This window comes from Tachypleus tridentatus, chromosome 7 (assembly GCF_004210375.1).
Source record: "Tachypleus tridentatus isolate NWPU-2018 chromosome 7, ASM421037v1, whole genome shotgun sequence".
Classification (NCBI taxonomy): Eukaryota; Metazoa; Arthropoda; class Merostomata; order Xiphosura; family Limulidae; genus Tachypleus; species Tachypleus tridentatus.
Window position 1 is genome coordinate 71,209,473 of NC_134831.1, and position 18,355 is coordinate 71,227,827.

The following is an 18,355-nucleotide window of genomic DNA, read 5'->3' on the forward strand; positions in this document are numbered from 1 at the left end:
CTTATATAATAACGAAGTCATATGATAGTAATCTCAAATTTTAAATGGAATCAATGTAATAAGAATACGTTAACTTTTTGTTCTGCCATTGTAATATCTTTAATGTTTCCCTCGAATTTAAAACATTAACGCCACAAAATTATCAAGTTTTCTAATATTTTGAAAGTTGTTTGGTAAAATGCAATAACTAATATTTAGATTTTTGTAACTTATTCAGAATTAACTTCTGCTGTTTTGTTTTCATTGCAACTTTTTGCAACTTTTTAAATGGTGAATCGTCAGGTAGATGAAGGTCATAAAAATACCAAAACGGAAAAATTAGCTGATTTCTTAGAAATACACTAAATTTTCAGGTATGTTTGTTTGTTCTTCGGAATTTCGCACAAAGCTACACGAGGGCTATCTGCGCTAGCCGTCCCTAATATAGCAGTATAAGATTAGAGGGAAGGCAGCTAGTCGCTACGACCAACCGCCAACTCTTGGCTACTCTTTTACCAACGAATAGTGAGATTGACCGTTACATCATAATATCCTCATCGCTGAAAGGGTGAGCATGTTTGGTGTTACGAAGATTTTAACCCGCGACCCACGGATTAGGAGTTGAACGCCTTAACCTACCTGGCCATGCTGGGCTTCAGGTATGTCAGAATAAAAGATAAAATATTACTTATGTAATTATTGGATATGGATAAGTGTATTTTATCATACTAATTAGTGAGTATGATTAGTTAGTTCCTTTGACTGCTTGAGAATTCACTTTAAAGTTAATAAATTCTACTTAGAGGGATGATTTACTTAATGGTAATTAACTCAACTAAAAACAAGCACATGCTGAACATAGGAATGTGACTTCTCTTTATATACATATATATGTATAATATATACAAAAAGGAGAAATTTTAATGAATTAATTAATTTTAATTTGATGTGAACACAAAGTTGTGATGAATTTTGTAGTTTCTTAACGTATTTGTGTTGAATGGTTTCCTAAATATGGAAGTACTAATGGCACAGTTATTTTCGAAAACATATAGTGTTGAATTGGAGTGTTGGAGAAATTATGTATTTACTGTTCTATATGTTGTGAATTTAAATTTACTTGCAAGTCAGTAAATATTAATTATTTATTGTTTGATATACTATATTTTTTTATTATTCAGGTATCTGTTTTTTCTCTCTAGTCTTAACTTATGGACAGCTAGTGCATATAGCCCTCGTGTAGCTTTCCGAGAACTTCCAAACAAACCTGACCATAATATATTTTAATTGTGAAACGATTTTGAACTAACTATCTCGAAAGCTCTGGTGGTAAGTATAGTCACAGTGTTATGTTAATATATTGTGATTAAAATTAAATAAATATTCATGTACGCCAGTTGAAAATGGCGTACTTACTCAATGGGAAGAGGTCTCAATTTTTGGGGGGCTACAGCAAAAAAGTCACAATGCTACAGAACAATAAGAATTAGCATGAAAACATCTGTTGTTCGTTCTAAAAAAGAGTACAGTGATTACAGGCCATGTACTATGTTTGTTTATTCATGTACAATATTCATGTACAGAACAATAAGAATTAGCATGAAAACATCTGTTGTTCATTCTAAAAAAGAGTACAGTGATTACAGGCCATGTAATATGTTTGTTTATTCATTCTGTAGAGTGAAGCGTGCTTATTTCCTCGAGTTTGCATCCATCTGTTGGAACTTGCAAAATAACACTTATAGCGTTTTGGGTAATTATCTCGATTAGAAACAAAGACATGCTGTCCTCAGTATTGTTTGGTTTGAATTTTTCGCAAAGCTACACGAGGGCTGTCTGTGCTAGCCTAGAGGAAAGGCATCTAGTCATCATCACCCGCCAGTCTGAATTTATACTCTTTTTAATAAATTAAAATTTTCTGATTCACTAAATATTTTTGATATTTATACACGATTCTTTGATCGCGTCTCCAGTTACCTCAATTGTTAGAAATAATATTTAAATTACTCCAAAACAAACATAAATTTTGTTAGTTTTTATATTTCTTTGAGGAAATATTGATATTTCCTCAAAGTAATAACAATTTTGTTTGTTTGTTTGTTTTGGAATTTCGCACAAAGCTATTCGAGGGCTATCTGTGCTAGCCGTCCCTAATTTAGCGGTGTAAGACCAGAGGGAAGGCAGCTAGTCATCACCACCCACCGCCAACTCTTAGGCTACTCTTTTACCAACGAATCTAGTCATCACCACCCACCGCCAACTTTTGGGCTACTCTTTTACCAACGAATAGTGGGATTGACCGTCACATTATACGCCCCCACGGCTGGGAGGGCGAGCATGTTTAGCGCGACGCGGGCGCGAACCCGCGACCCTTGGATTACGAGTCGCACGCCATACGCGCTTGGCCATGCCAGGCCCTATTTGGTTGAGACTTGAAATAAGTTCTGTAACGCAAATTATTACAAAATGCTCACTAACTGAAAATAAGGCCTGTTAATGATTGCCCTTTTCATTATAACATAAATTAATTGTTAAAAAAATCAAATAAGCAAGATATCTTTCAATATTTAATTGTTAAAGAACACTCAATACTTCATTTTTAAGTTGTATATGGTTAGTTCATCACTTCATTTATTGAAGAAAGAGAAGCAAAGACCATTATTTCAACATTACCTAATCGTGTAATATTTAAAAAATAAACATCCTTATTTTAAATAAAAGAGAAATTTTGATCAATGTTACTATTTTTGAATACCTTTTTTCTGTAATAAAAAATTCATTTTAACATCGAAGTTATCTTAAATTTACTTTTACAGGGCTGTCCACACAGCGTAGTAGTTTGTTCTAAAATATTTCCATTCTAATTTATAATAATTGTTTCCCTCCCTTCTATCTAATACTTGGAACGATAAGAAAAAAAGGGGAATTTATTGTTAACCATTGTAGACACAGCACGGATAACACATTATATAGCTTCGAATAATCTTGTCTTAATTTTCTAGTATTTTGTGGTAAACCATCAAACAATAGTTCTTAACGTCTCTAATTTGAAAGCTCTGAACAAAGAAAAAATAAAGAACTGAAATAATAGCTAAGAAACTAATATCAAAGACAACACAAATCTTCAATTGATAGAATGCACAAAGTTATGTTTCTGTGGGCAACACGCTTCTCTTGTACCAACTTAAAATTTACTTATTTTTTTCTACTTACAACTGCCATATTAACACAACTGTTTCCTATAAACACCACAGATACTAGGAAAATAAAGAATCTTCCTTATCCTCCAGTATCAGATGCTGTCGCGTATTCTTCACAATATAATGTTAGTTACACTTTGAGCCAATGACATACAATTTTTACCTTTATCTTTTAGTTTTATCGCCGGTTCATGTTCGCTGGCTATACTCGATTTGAATTCAGAATTAAAGCTTTTAACTAAGTCCGAAATGGCCAAGCGTGCTAAGGCGTGCGACTTGTAATCTGAGGGTTCGCATCCCTGTCGCGCCAAACATGCTCGCCCTTGAAAGCCTCGTTGAAAGCCATGTGAGATACAGGAACAACAAACGATAAAGGAGAATTTGGTTTTAGTTTTTCAACACAACATAGTGAAAACCATTTTTCTTTATTTCTTATGATTTTTTTTACTTTCAAGACAAAGAAATGTATAATTTTGATAAAGGATGAAATATTACTGATCAGGAACGAAAGTCCATATTTTAACAGTCAAATCACGTTTCTCTTAAAGTACTTAAATCCATTATTAATTGTTACTGAAGGAAAGAGTGCCTCTGTTTTATTCAATACTGTTATTTATCCAGCATTTTCTAATTTCTGTATAACTTTGAAACATTTCTTTTCTATGGCTTTACGTTTGCATGTACGTTTTGTTATTAATGATTACTAGATATCTTTTGAAGGTCTACATCACTAAAATATTATTTTTATTTATTAATTAATTAATTTTTTTCTTTAAAAATAGTTGCCATCATGTAAGTTGCTTATCATGATTTCTAGCATAGAGTGTTTCATCTGTTCCAGATGTAGCTCTCAGAAAAGATTGACTTTGGAACTACTAACTCACCACAACTTAATTTTATGTCGCGACAATATCGTTTACTACCAAAATTTCCTTTTCTTTAACCACCATTTCCACCAGAACCCCTGTATCTACCATATTCCTCTTCCACCACCTCTAATTGAACATTTCTTGAAGATAGACAATGAAATATGGGAAAGTTACATCTGACGCAAGGACGTTCGTCTGTTTCATTACTTGTACAGTTATAAGAGACTTAGTTGCGCTTTGCAAAAATAAAGTTTGTATTTGTGTAAGATAATGTCAACGTTGCTTCATTACATTAAATGTCAAACTTAGACACCATTAAAAGTAAACTATCTTATTATTATTCCAACACTATATATCATGCAAAAAGTTTTGTTTTTCAAAGGAATGTCAGCTATTGTTACATGGATAATACAGATTTTGGATGCATGTTTTGAAATATTTCTGAAATTTAAGAAGAATTTAATCAATCTTTGAATTTAAATCACTTACATATATTAATTTCCAAATTATTATTAACTGAATTTGTATGTTATATTACTATCTTCATAATTGAAATAAAGTTAGCAACCTAATGCAGAGAAAGAAGTACTAACTAGACCGTGGATTTAAGAAAACAAATATTTTCTTCGACCTGGTAGTGAACAGTCTATATTTGACTAAGCAACTAATTTAGAGAAAATGAATATATATTCATCGTAATTTATTAAACATATAAAATTAGAACAGTCATACGTAGACTTCTGTTGACAAACTAATAAATTCTTTTCAAACTACTATATACTTATTTAACCTAATACAAGATTACTCGTGAAATGTTTGGAGATTCTTAGAGTTTCTGACTGTAATGAAGCTGTGGCGTGAACGTCTATATAACTACCAATCGGTAAATGTGAAGGAAATAATAAATACAATGGTGTTACATACCGTTCTAAAATTTATCAAGGTCTCAAAAGCAGAAGTTGTGATTGATTTTATTAAATGTAGCGTTGTCTATTGATAGACAAATATCCATAAAAGCAAAGCAAAAATAAATGTTTTACGTGCAACATTCATTTCTTTAACAATAGATCATAGTTTTTAATAAGAGCATGAATATCTCTATAACTATATGTCAGAATTTGATTATATCTTTTCTTAATGTAATTGTATATGTAGACTAAAAAATTCGAGTACTCAAAAATTATCTTTCGAATAACTGAAACCACTTTTTAATATATCGAATTATTACAGTTTACATTCGTAAAATTTTGAACTGTTTTAAATAGAATCAAATTTGTACTGGGATTTATAATTACTAATTACTGTTTGTGAAAATATGTGTGGTCCGTTAGTGGGTCATATTGAGTAGCCTGCTGGAATGAATAGTGATATTTAACAGATCGTATATTTTCAGAACAGATATTAGCGCCCAAGAACGTATATAAATAGCAAATGAAATAATTTTATGTCAGTTTTGAATTGCTATCTACAACAAATTAATGTTAATGGTATGCTTATTTTTAATAAAAAAATATAATAATGCCTCTAACAATACAATCAATAGCTTAGAGAATGTTCTAAACCAAACACACTTGCTGAGAGGAGATACTTACGACATTTATAACAATGGCGTGGGCCCGGCATGGTCAGGAAGTTAACGGCGCTCGACTCTTGGTCAATGAATCGGAGGTTCGTATATCTGTAACAAAAGATATGCTCACCTTTTCAGCCGCTTGGTGTTATAACTTTAAGGTCAATGTCACTAAGCATCGCTAAAAGGGTAGTGTTATACTTCTAAGTTGAGACGGCAAGCACATTTAGTGCTAAAGTAGCCTTACAAGTTTAACATAATAACATGTGTATGTTTGTAAAAATTAATAAGAAAAACATGTTATAAAAATTTTCACACTAGAGTATTGGCATTACGATGACAAACATTTCTTGAAAGGACCACGTGAGGAATAAAAATAATCCGCTAGTAACTTTGCAATTGATAATATACGTTTGTACCAAATAAAGAATTTAAAAGAGAGTTAGAACCAATTTATTTATTGTTTGTTTCAATGTAAGACGTTGAAAATTAAACCATGTTATAAATGAAACAATCATCCAATAATTTTTCCCTCAACACCTCATAAACTCTAATTATTTTTATAAATAATAATAATAATAAATATTTTTATAACATCTAAAAAAAAGTTTTAAGGGGGAAAATAATCCTTGTCAGTTTAAGATACACAAAGTTGTTAAATTGCTGCTTCTTTTCTTGCATTTCACTCCTGATTTATATTTGTTCTCCTTTTCTTTATGTTCATTTAGCACAAAACTCAACTATGGTTTTTCTGTGCTTTACCAACCAAGGGTTTCTACTATTCAACTTTACGTACATTTTGCTGTTATATTGGTTGAATTTTCAGTTCTGTTTCATGATAACATTATTATTATACATTGAAGTACTAAAATTTCATATCACAAAGATTTTATGGCACAGTACTCAAGAGCGGTTAACAAAGGATCTGGTGTGGCTTAATGTTTATCTGCCTGGCCTATAATCCACGAATTTTTGGTTCTCTTCTAGAAATATGTTGTATTCGTCATGAAGTTATAGTTGTATTTCAGTTTTCGTAACTGATTATTTTTTATATTTGTTATTATTTTCACTTTAATCCATCATTCTGCTTTTCTTGTGTGTGTGTGTATTTTTTACAGCAAAGTCCATAATTAAACAGTCAAATCACGTTAAGTACTTTAGTCCATAATTAATTGTTAAGGAGGACAAGAATGTTTATATTTATTTTTTCTTTTATTTTTGCGATTTACATGAATAATTTATATAAATTATGCAATTTATGTAGATTTTTTCTTATTTATCATAAACACTCCTTTTCAAGGACATTATGTAAGGATGTTTTGTTTTGATTTTCGCGGTTACTAGACATCTTTTGACAGTCTACGTTACTTACATAATATTCTTATTTATCAATTTATTTTCTTTTTTATTTAAAAATAGATTACAACATGTGAAATGTTTCTTTTGATTTCTAGCATAATGTAATTCACCTGTTCCAATTGTGGGACTAACAGAAGAATTACTGAGATGTTCCTCTGTATCCAACTCTCCTGCCACCACCAATTAAAGATCAATATTTGTAGCCACCGCTACCTTCGTTACCATATGTTCCTCCATCAGAACTTCCTTTTCCAGCACTTCTACATCCTCCACTAAATTTTTTTTCCACTTCCACCAATCTACACACCTTGTTTTCCACCATGACAGTATCTTCCAGCATCAACGTTTCCATATTAATCACCACCTCCAGATACATACCTGACTCTATACCTATGACGTCACTCTGCTACTGAGAGTACATTTTAATTCTTAAAAGCGGAGTTTATTACTTTAAAATCTTCGCTTCTGACTGCAGTAAATATTGAAAAAAATATTATAACACATTGCAGTTTTCAATGTTAAAATACGGTATATATTAAAATGGTAAGTAAATAACATTAACACGATATTAGAACTTTTAATTTGATAAGGATTTTACACCATTTGGACAAATATAACATCGAATAATTTTTTCCCTTGTTCGTAAATTGCTGATAAAGGATAATAATATCAAAAATTGAACGTTATTGTTTACAGTTATCCTAATAAATATGAAACAAATTATTTTCTAGTTTTATAGTATGATTATGGATACTACCAGATAGAATACACTTTTTGTGCGTTTACCTTTTCTTGTATGTAGAATTACCGTTGTTTACTTTAGTCTCGGTTCAGTCTGTTTAAACTGTAAATAATAAGAGTGCAAAGAGAGAGGGAGAGGTCTTGTAGAACAACGACTTCAACAACGAGAAACCCAAGATTATATAGTAGATGTCTGCAGTGTCTCGGGAAAATGTGTCATTCAGAACGTTACGTTCTCAAAGATACTTACTCCACAAAATCGATGAGATGTCTAACGTTTTCATAATTTTTGAAGAAATTCAGCTATTTCAATTGTTTATGACATATTATTCTAATATTAAGAAATTTGTAATACATTTAGAATTAACTTCTTCTATTTCGTATTCTTTGCATCAGTGTATTTTAGACGTGACAGCTTATTATGTAATTTTTATAAATGTTTTATAAAGATATATATAAATGTTTTTATATAATGTTTTTATAAAGATTCTCAAACGGCATATATAAGGTAGCCACATGGTCACCACCATTAAAATACGTGGTGAGAATATAATACATTGAACTCTGAAAATAATTTTAAGTAAGTCTCTGACGTTTATTCTTATTGTTGTTCTGAATGGTGCTATTATTTGTTGTAATTGTATGTTTGAACTATTTTTGAAAATCATATTTACCTTTGATAACCATACAAAAAAATTGATCATTATACCAGTCATTTATGCAGTCATGCAATGTTGTTCGCTCCAGTTCATTTTTTGGGAGTGAATAAGTTGTTTGTGTAACTTATTATTAATTTATGTACTTTTGAGAATAAGGGCACCTGAGCGTGGTTGTTTTTGTTAACCTTTTTATTAACCTCGGCTTTAAAGTCTGTTAGAGTAGTATGTTACGTCTTTAGGAATACAGTTTTTGTTTCGGGCAAGTTTTATTTATTAAGAAAATATAAATATGATGACTATGGCATACTAAAAATATATTTAACCTTTTGACATCATCACGTTAAAGGAATGTGCAGGTGAAAAGTAATGATTAAGAACTAATGGTGATTAGCCGATGACAGTCACATGGCCCGGCATGGCCAAGCGTGTTAAGGCGTGCGACTCGTAAACCGAGGGTCGCGGGTTCGTATCCCCGTCGCGCCAAACATGCTCACCCTTTCAGCCGTGGGAGCGTTATAATGTGCGGTCAATACAACTATTCGTTGGTAAAAGAGTAGCCCAAGAGTTGGCGGTGGGTGGTGATGACTAGCTGCCTTCCCTCTGGTCTTACACTGCTAAATTAGGGACGGCTAGAACAGATAGCCCTCGAGTAGCTTTGTGCGAAATTCCAAAAACAAACAAACAGACAGTCACGTTTTTTTAATGTCTCTTAGAAGAAAAATACATCACGCTTAGAAACTACAGGATAACATTATAAACGAAATTATTGAACTGATATTTATTCACACTCTGCGTTACGCTGACGAATATAAACATGAGTACAGATATTTATATTGAATCAGATCCGTATATTATTGTTATCAGTTGTTTAATATTTCCTTCATCTTTAGAGATATGTATTTGCTTGATTAGAAGCTGATATTCTAAACAGACTACCTCTTTTGTTATTATAACCATCGCCTACTTAGGAAATTCTAACCGCTTGTATATACATTTGTGCGTGAGAACCTATGGACAAGAGGTGTGTAATGTAAACCTTCTAAGATGTTGATGAAAAATATATAACATTAATGGCTAATAGAAGATTTGATGTGTTTGAAAATAAATAATCATACCTCTAATGAATGTGTTTTTAAATACGTTTATACCATTCTAAATGTTAAAGTATGTGATACCATGAACAAAACCAGTTATTCAGTAAGACATTATTATATATTATATATAACATTATCATACATGAATAAACTTTTTGATTTTCAGAACCTAACTTGATATTTATTTTTTAAAGACTGTTTGATATTTAACAAATACATATCTTACCTCTTAATTGTTTATTTGTTGTTAAGTTAATTCAAACTGGAAGTGATTTTTACATAATTATGATAATATAAATTGATACAGAAGACTTTATTCACTTATTCACTTTAATATATTATTTAAAGAAATGATTTAATCGTATGAAATGAAAACGTCATAAGAAGTCTCCTGTTTGCAAACTAATAAAATCGTTTGGAACTACTCTTCTCTATTTAAACTTAACTAATACCAGAATATTCATGAATTGTTTGACATTTTTACAGTTTTCAGCTATAAAGGAGCAAGTTATGCCACAGTATTGTATTGTTATCTATGAGAATTTAATGTCAATGATATGATTATTTTGAATAATAAAATAACTAATTGTGCATCTAGCTATATAAGCAATAGCTTTGAGAAATATTTTAAACTAAAAACAGTTCTCAAGATAAGAAACTTTCGGCATTTACGACAAAGGGGGTGGGGTGTGTTGGCCATGTATTAGGGGCGCTCGATTAGTATCTGATGGTCGCGGGTTTGTACCTCCGTCACACCCAACATGCTCGCCTTTTCAGCCATGGTAGTGTTATGTAACGGGCAATCCCAGTTTTTGTTGGAAAAAGAATTGTCCAAGAGTTTTTGGTGAGTGGTAGTGTCTAGCTGTTTCCCATCTAGTTCTAATCTTCCAGATGAAGAATTGCTAGTGGAGATAGTTCTTGCGTAGCCTTTTAACTTTAATATAATAAGAAAGTTTCTTCACCAGTTCAAGCCGTATCAATCTCTATTATTTCGTATTAGAGACAAGAGTTGGACGACATTCATTGCTGTTGCATATTAGTTAAGACGTGCGATTCGTTATCCGAGGGTTGCAGATTCGCATTCCCGTTGCACCAAACATGCTCGCCTATTCAGCCGGGAGGCGTTATAATGTGACGGTCAATCCCAATATTCTTTAGTAAAAGAATAGCCCAAGAGTTGGCGGTGGGTGGTGATGACTAGCTGCCTTCTCTTTAGTCTTACACTGCTATATTACGGACGGTTAGCGCAGATAGTCCTCGAGAAGAGTTGCGCGAAATTCAAAAAACAGCAAATAACCAGACTGTAATGAGGTCGACTGTAGGTATGTGTGTTTTTCTTATAGCAAATCCACATCAGGCTATTCTGATGTGGCGTTGCTATCCGAAGGGAATCAAACACCTGATTTTAGCGTGGTAAATTCGTAGTCTTACCGCTGTACTAGAGAGAGCCGACTGTTGTAAGATGTGAACTAACATTTAAAATAATTTTAATTGTTGTAGTAAATGCGTTGACCAAAATAATTATAAAAAAAACAAAACATTTTATTCTGGTAGTCGTTGATTCAGTTGATAAAAAAGTTTACTTGAGTTGAACCAGATATTATGGAATAATTTCCGATTGTCAGGATATGTACATACCTATTCATATTAATATTTATAACACCGATTTTTTTAACTCCATTAATTAGCTGTCATTTTGTTACAAAAAATATTCGAATTATTGTTCTATGAAACGAGACGATCACATTAGAATAAATATTCGTTCTGTTTGTGGAAGTATCCAAAGAGATAGAGTTGTGACAATGTAATAATTCTGTTATTGTAGAACACTGGGTAATACTGTGTTTTTATAGTATATGAGAGGTGGGACTGTGATATTTTATTATAAAAACGTTAAAGCTTAGAGGCTTTCGTCTATTAGGAATAAATTCATATAAGTTCTTATACTCTGACCTGAACAACAGTTGTTTTCAACAGATATAACTTAAAGTTCCGTTCTCTGAAATGTAAACAAGTCGTTTATTTGAACGTATACAAAAATGAAAAGAAAAAGTACTCTTATAAATATTTTTACACTAGTGCTTCAGCGTTAAGATGAAAATTAATTGTTGAAAGCCCATATAATGCGTAAAAATGAGGCACATGGATTGTGACAAGAATCTTGCAATTGATAATATACGGTTGTACGAAAGATTAAGCTTTAAAGAGAGTTTAAACCAATTTAATTATTGTTTGTATCAAATTAAGACAAAGAAAATTAAACCACGTTTTAAATGAAACAATCATACAGTCGTTTTTGCTTCAACCATTTATAAACTTCTATTATTATTATAATAACAAGAAAGTGTAATCTATCATGAAAAATTAAGAACATAATGTTTTGTTGGGGAAAATAATTCTGTTTAGTTTAAGAAATACGAAATTGTCAAATTGTTGCTTTTACCTTGTATTTAATTGGTGGTTTAGAAGTATAATTTTTCCCTTCAGTTTGTTTCTTTTCATATTTAGTACAAAGTTACATAAGGTGTTGTCTGTACTCTGTTCAACGTGGGTATTAAAACCCTGTTTCTGTTGTTCATGTCCACAAAGATTCCGCTAAGCCACTAGTTGTATTTTAAGTTTTGTTTAATTATAACAATATTGTTATATATTGAAGTTCTGATCTTTTACATGACAAGGGATCATTAGTATAGTAATTGTGAAATGGTAGTGAGTTGATCATGTAGTTATAGTCAGTTTGTTACATTTACGAGGTTGGATTAGTGATTATCTGCTTGGAATGTGAATCCAGGCATTCATGGTTCGCTTCTCTCTCAGTGGGAGTGTGTGTGTTATAAAAGTGACAATGAATGGAACTATTTGGTGACATAAGAGTCGCCCAAGTATTGGTTGTATGTGAAGAAGGCCAGATACCTTACTTCTATTTATCAGTTCGACACTATGAACGGTTTTTGTTGTTAATCTTTTGATGAAGGTTTCACCAAACATTGTGAAACACACAAATACATTACTGAAACAAACACATCATTTTAGTTATCAACTTAAAGTTTAACGTCAATTTTCTTAGCTAGTTTTATATATTTATTATTCTATTTACTTCAACCGCTCATTCTGTTTGTATTTTAAACTAATTTACACGTTTTATGAGCTACTAAGTTTCTGGTTGTGACCATCACACTTTTATATACGAATATCAATTTAATCACTATTGTTTGCATATGTCAGTCTGCAAGATCCAGTCATTCCATTGTACTTATAGACTTTATTTGACGTAAGTAACATAATGAACAATAACACTATGAATGAAGACTTTACATACAACTATTTTCGTTCAATGAGAACTAGGTTTTCATTTTGAAACACAATAATGTGAAAAGGCTTTCTGTTTACACATTATATTTCACACTGTAAAGTAAAGGTAAATAGACATATATCTTTTTCTAATTTCTGTATAATTGATATACACTCCTTTTCAATAACTTTATGTTGGTTACATGAATTTGTTTCTTGCAATTTCTCGATACCTTTTAACGGTCTCTAGTACTTAAATATTATTTTTATTTACCAGTTTATTTATTTTTTGTTGTTGTTGTTGCCATTATGCAAGTTATTTGTTATGATTTATTCACGATTTATCTAAGTATTTCTCTCTCACATCATTTGAGGTTTCAAAATGACAAATTTTTTAACAAAGAGCAGATAATAAAGTTCATGTGTTTGGTTTATTATAATTTAACGTGTATGTATAACTGTATTATCACCATTCTTATCCACCTCTTCGAAATCCTTCAGTACAAATCCCCCGTCATTTTCCACTACTGTAGCCTGTTTTCCTTCTACGTGATCAAAAATCGCCATACAATCCATTTTTCTCAAGACGACCAAATCCTCCAGCACCACCGAGTCCACCATATCCACCACCTTGAGTTGCAAAATCGACTCCATACCCTTGACATGACTCTGCAACTGACAGGTCACTTTGATTGTTAGAAGTGTACCATTTTTTATAGATTTCTTAAAGATCTTGTTTGTTTGTTTGTTTGTTTTTGGAATTTCGCACAAAGCTACTCGAGGGCTATCTGTGCTAGCCGTCCCTAATTTAGCAGTGTAAGACTAGAGGGAAGGCAGCTAGTCATCACCACCCACCGCCAACTCTTGGGCTACTCTTTTACCAACGAATAGTGGGATTGACCGTCACATTATACACCCCCCACGGCTGGGAGGACGAGCATGTTTAGCGCGACGCGGGCGCGAACCCGCGACCCTCGGATTACGAGTCGCACGCCTTACGCGCTTGGCCATGCCAGGCCTCTCAAAGATCTTAAATTTCTTTAAGATCTACGCTTCTCTCTAGAGTAAACGTCGCAAAGAATTATTGCAAAACATTGCACATTTCCCAAGATAACAAACGACATATATTGAAGCAGTAGATAAACAACATAATACTTTAATTGAAGTTTTAAATTGACAAGGATTTACAGCATTTAGAGAAAAATAATATCGACAGATTTTTTCTAGAATTGACAAATTAGAGATAAAGGATTTTAGATATCGAATATTGATAATTATTGTTAATAATGATCACATTAAATATGAAACAAAAATAATGATACAAATAAAATCAGATCGAATAAAGTTTTTGTTCGCTCACCATTTTCCGTCCAAAGCATTTCGTTATCGAATGTTTACTCCAGTCTCGGTTCAGTGTCTTCACACTGTAAATGATAAGCGTTGTTTCTATAGGCAACGCGCTTACGTAACCCTACCTAAATTTTACCTATTATTTTTCTACTTTTTAAACGTTATTTTCCCCCAAATGTTTGTTCTAAGCACGATAAGGGCTTAGGTGATAAGGATATCCTTTTACCACCCAGAACCCTGTGCTAGGGAAACTATTACATATCATTATTTTATGTATAACATTTTCCAATAAAATCAATTTTTTAGCTTTACGTGTTGACTTTGCCGTTGGAACTTGGCTATGGTCTACATTCGATTTCTGTTCGGAATTTAAACTTTCACTTATATTGAGCGACTTAGGATTATTACTCTGGATCATTACACAAGTTTGTGTGGTCTCCATACTCCAAGTCAGTACTTAACCGTATAGGTTTTTCCTTTCTCAAAGAGTCGGCTTCTATCACTGACCTGAGTGTTCCGGGCTCACCTCCATGTACCCAACACCTGCCAGAATGATAAACTATCCTCTCGACGGCTAACCACACAGGAGTTTCTGCACCGTCCGCTGCCAAGTACCGTCCGCCACCAGACAGGCTCCAAGGTATTGTTTGTACCCTAGGGGTAGGCTTCCTAACTCCATCTCTTGTATCCTGCCTCCATCCCGTGAGCTTAGAGAACACACTAACTATTCTAACTAATCCCCAACTGTGAGAAGAGGATAGGAAATACTTTCCGCTTAACCTGCAACCCTAGTCAACACAAAGTAAGTTATGGAAATTACTTACCCTATTTATCTTAGTTTCTTTTTTCAATGTTTCTTGTTCTTTGTCGTAGTTGCATCTGGATGTCCTGCTGTGTTTTGATAATATGTTGAACACATTTTGGGAACACAAGTCGCTATTATTACGGACCACGAGCCATTTGTCCAAGCACCTACACATGTGAATTACACAAACACACTCACTAACCAGGTTTGCACCTACAGCGTTAGCTGGTCCGCCGTGGTTCCCTCCTCCGTCGTCCAATGGAAGTTAACGTGTGATGTTTGCTTCAACATAGTTAATTTAAAATTTGAAGTCCATGATTCCGACTTTCATTTCCATTACTTTTGACTCTTCCGGGGCCCATCTCTTATTAAATTCTTCGTTCGTTTATCGATGTTTATCGATTTTTAACCTAATTCTTGTATTTGATCTGATTCTTCCTATCACCACCGGAACTCTTTCTCTACGTTTTAGTAAACGGCTTCGCATCTTGCGGACCATATCCGGTATTTAAATTCACTCACCAAAAAGAAGGAGGAGAATTTCTGATTATTCGTTACAGGAAGAAGAATGAAATAAAACTTATCAAACCCATATGAAAAATGTCGAAAATCTTCCGCTACAATACTTTTACATATACAGTCATAGAAAGCATGTTTTATTGTTTCTATGTACTGGCAGTACGGACATTATTTGATTTCATTACTTTCTGTCTGTTTAATCTGTATTTTGCGCTTACACTATCATGTCCTATTTTATAATTTAGGCCTCTATTCTTGTTTTCTATTTTCCTGTTACTTGTTGTAGTCTGTGCTGTCTTCCAGTTGATTTGTGGATATCCATTCGCAATTTTAACTGTAAGAATTTCATAAATCTTTTCTGTTGACATTTTGTATAGTTGAACTGCTGGATTTTATTTGTCACATTTTTTTTTCTTTCCGCTATTATATTTTTAGGTAGGCTGGCGGAGTTTTTGCTTCTTCATAAAATATATTTGTTGTCGATATACTTTGTTTAATCGAATCTTTAATTAATCAATCGTTGTGAAATCACATGTCAATTACGTTGTTTTTCAATCAGCAATTAGTCATTCATTAAAAGCTACAGAGCCATTTTATCTTGAAGGATAAAGATAATCAACTGAAATTTATTCATCGTAATTTTATTACGAATATATATAGGAATACATATATCACTAATTAGAATTCTAATTGGATAAGATAACAAATTCGAATTTTTCAAAGTTGAGACAGTTATAAACAGTTTCATTTATGTATCTAAATATAACGGAAGAAGAAATATTTTTGACAGTTATTAAAAAAAAAAAACATCAGTATAAAAAAAAACCATCATATCAGAAGATATTGCAAGATCTTAACAAATCCACTTAGCCGGTGAAAATTTCCAGCACATTCGGATATGGCAAATTTATGGCCTAGCGCGTTGAGGCGAGCGCTTCGTAATCTGAGGGTTGCGGGTTCGCGCCCGAGTCGCGCCAAACATGCTCGCCCTCCCAGCCGTGGGGGCGTTATAATGTTACGGTCAATCCCACTCTTCGTTGGTAAAAGAGTAGCCCAAGAGTTGGCGGTGGGTGATGATGACTAGCTGCCTTCCCTCTAGTCTTACACTGCTAAATTAGGGACGGCTAGCACAGATAGCCCTCGAGTAGCTTTGTGCGAAATTCCAAAAAAAAACAAAAAAACAAAAGCTCTGTTGGTAAGTATACTCGCAGTGTTAATTAAAATATTTTGATTAAAATTAAAGAAATATTCATTTTAGCCAATTTAAAAAAGGTGTATTGCTTACTTAAAGGCTTGAGGTTTTACTTTTTTTTGGGGCTACAACAAAGACGTAAAAATGCTACAGACCAATAAGAATTGGCATGAAAACATCTGCTGTTCGTTCTAGAAAACAGTACAGGGATTACATACCATGTAACAGGTTTTTTTCATTTGTTCTGTAGAGTGAAAATTGCTTATTTACTCGACCTTGCATCTATCTGTTGGAACATCCAAAACAACCCTTATAGCGTTGTGGGTAATTATCTCAATTAGAAACAACGACCCGCAGTCCTAGGGATAGTTTGTTTTGAATTTTTGCACAAAGCTATACGAGGGCAATCTGTGTTATCCATCCCTAACTCATCAATACAAGGCTAGAGAGAAGGCATCTCGTCATCACCACTCTTCATGAATTTTCTACTCTTTTTAACAAATTAAAATTTTCTCATTCATAAAATATATTTGTTATTTATATATGTTTCTTTGATTTCATCTTTAATTATCTAAATCGTTGAGAAATCACATTTTAATTACATTGTATTTTCTATTAGCAACTAGCTATTAATTAATAGGTACAGAGACATTTTATCTTTCACAGTAATTTTATTCTCCGAGTATTTAGAGAAATACATACATTTGCAGATACAATTAAAATTAACCAAATTAAGAAACTCGAATTTGTTTAGTAAATGCAGTTATAAAGAGTTTGATATAGATATATATATATGTAAGTATAACAGCAGGAGAAAAAAAAATTGATAGTTGCTAAAAATAAACACCAGTATCAAAAACCTAAATATTAGAAAATATTGCAAGTTCTTAATAAAATCATTTAGCCAGTGAAAAATTCCAGTACTTTTCAATATGGTGACGCTATGAGCGTGGTGGTTATTCTGTTATTGAGTTAAATGTATTCTTTTTGGAGGGGGACAAATTTTATCGACTTCTATCTTGCTGATGAGCAGTTCCATGTTCCGTGTGGCTACGTTTATGCCCCTGCCGTTCAGATGATGCATTTATAAAGTCTTATTCTGATAGATAATACCAAATTCCTATTTGCAAATCTAAGTCAAATATGTATATTTATTAGGTAGTTTGAGTTGCTTAGACCTGGCCTACATGCAATCGTTAAAGGGATTAGTTTTAAATTTTGTTGACAGACTATTTTATTGGTGTATAAATGTTTGTAGTTTAAAAATGTGATAAAATAGCATTTGGACTACAAACATAAAACATCCACGAAGATAAAGTTCTTGTTTGTTGGGTTTTATCTTCGGACAAACTTATTGGAAGGCTATTTGTTCTAGTGGACCACACTTTAGCAATGAAATACTGGAGGGAAGGTAACTAGTAATCCCAACCCAGGGCGACCTGTTAGGCTACTTTTGATATAGTTATAGACCATTTTTAAATATGGCATAGAAATGTTTATTTGAATACCTAGTCTACAGTAAAGAATGAACCAATATAATACAAAGGCAAAGTATTCTTCATCACAACACATTTCAATCTTTCTCGTTTATCAGTACAAGTTGCAAAATAATTTGATAGATTCATATCTAATCGAACATTTCCAGAAGATAGATAATGAAAGACTGAATGTCACACCTGACACAATAAGCTAAACTATTTCAATACTTGTACAGTTGTAAAGTATTA

At 32.6% G+C, this 18,355-nt stretch overlaps 1 long non-coding RNA gene across 1 annotated transcript; it reads right to left on the reverse strand.

The window, feature by feature from the left end:
- Positions 1–12,764: 12,764 nt before the first annotated feature.
- Positions 12,765–15,161, reverse strand: LOC143258021 (uncharacterized). The gene is made up of 3 exons (XR_013032093.1): positions 14,937–15,161; positions 14,123–14,186; positions 12,765–13,431 (listed from the first exon to the last, which is right to left on the reverse strand). It is a non-coding gene; the product is annotated as an uncharacterized LOC143258021 (long non-coding RNA).
- Positions 15,162–18,355: the final 3,194 nt, after the last annotated feature.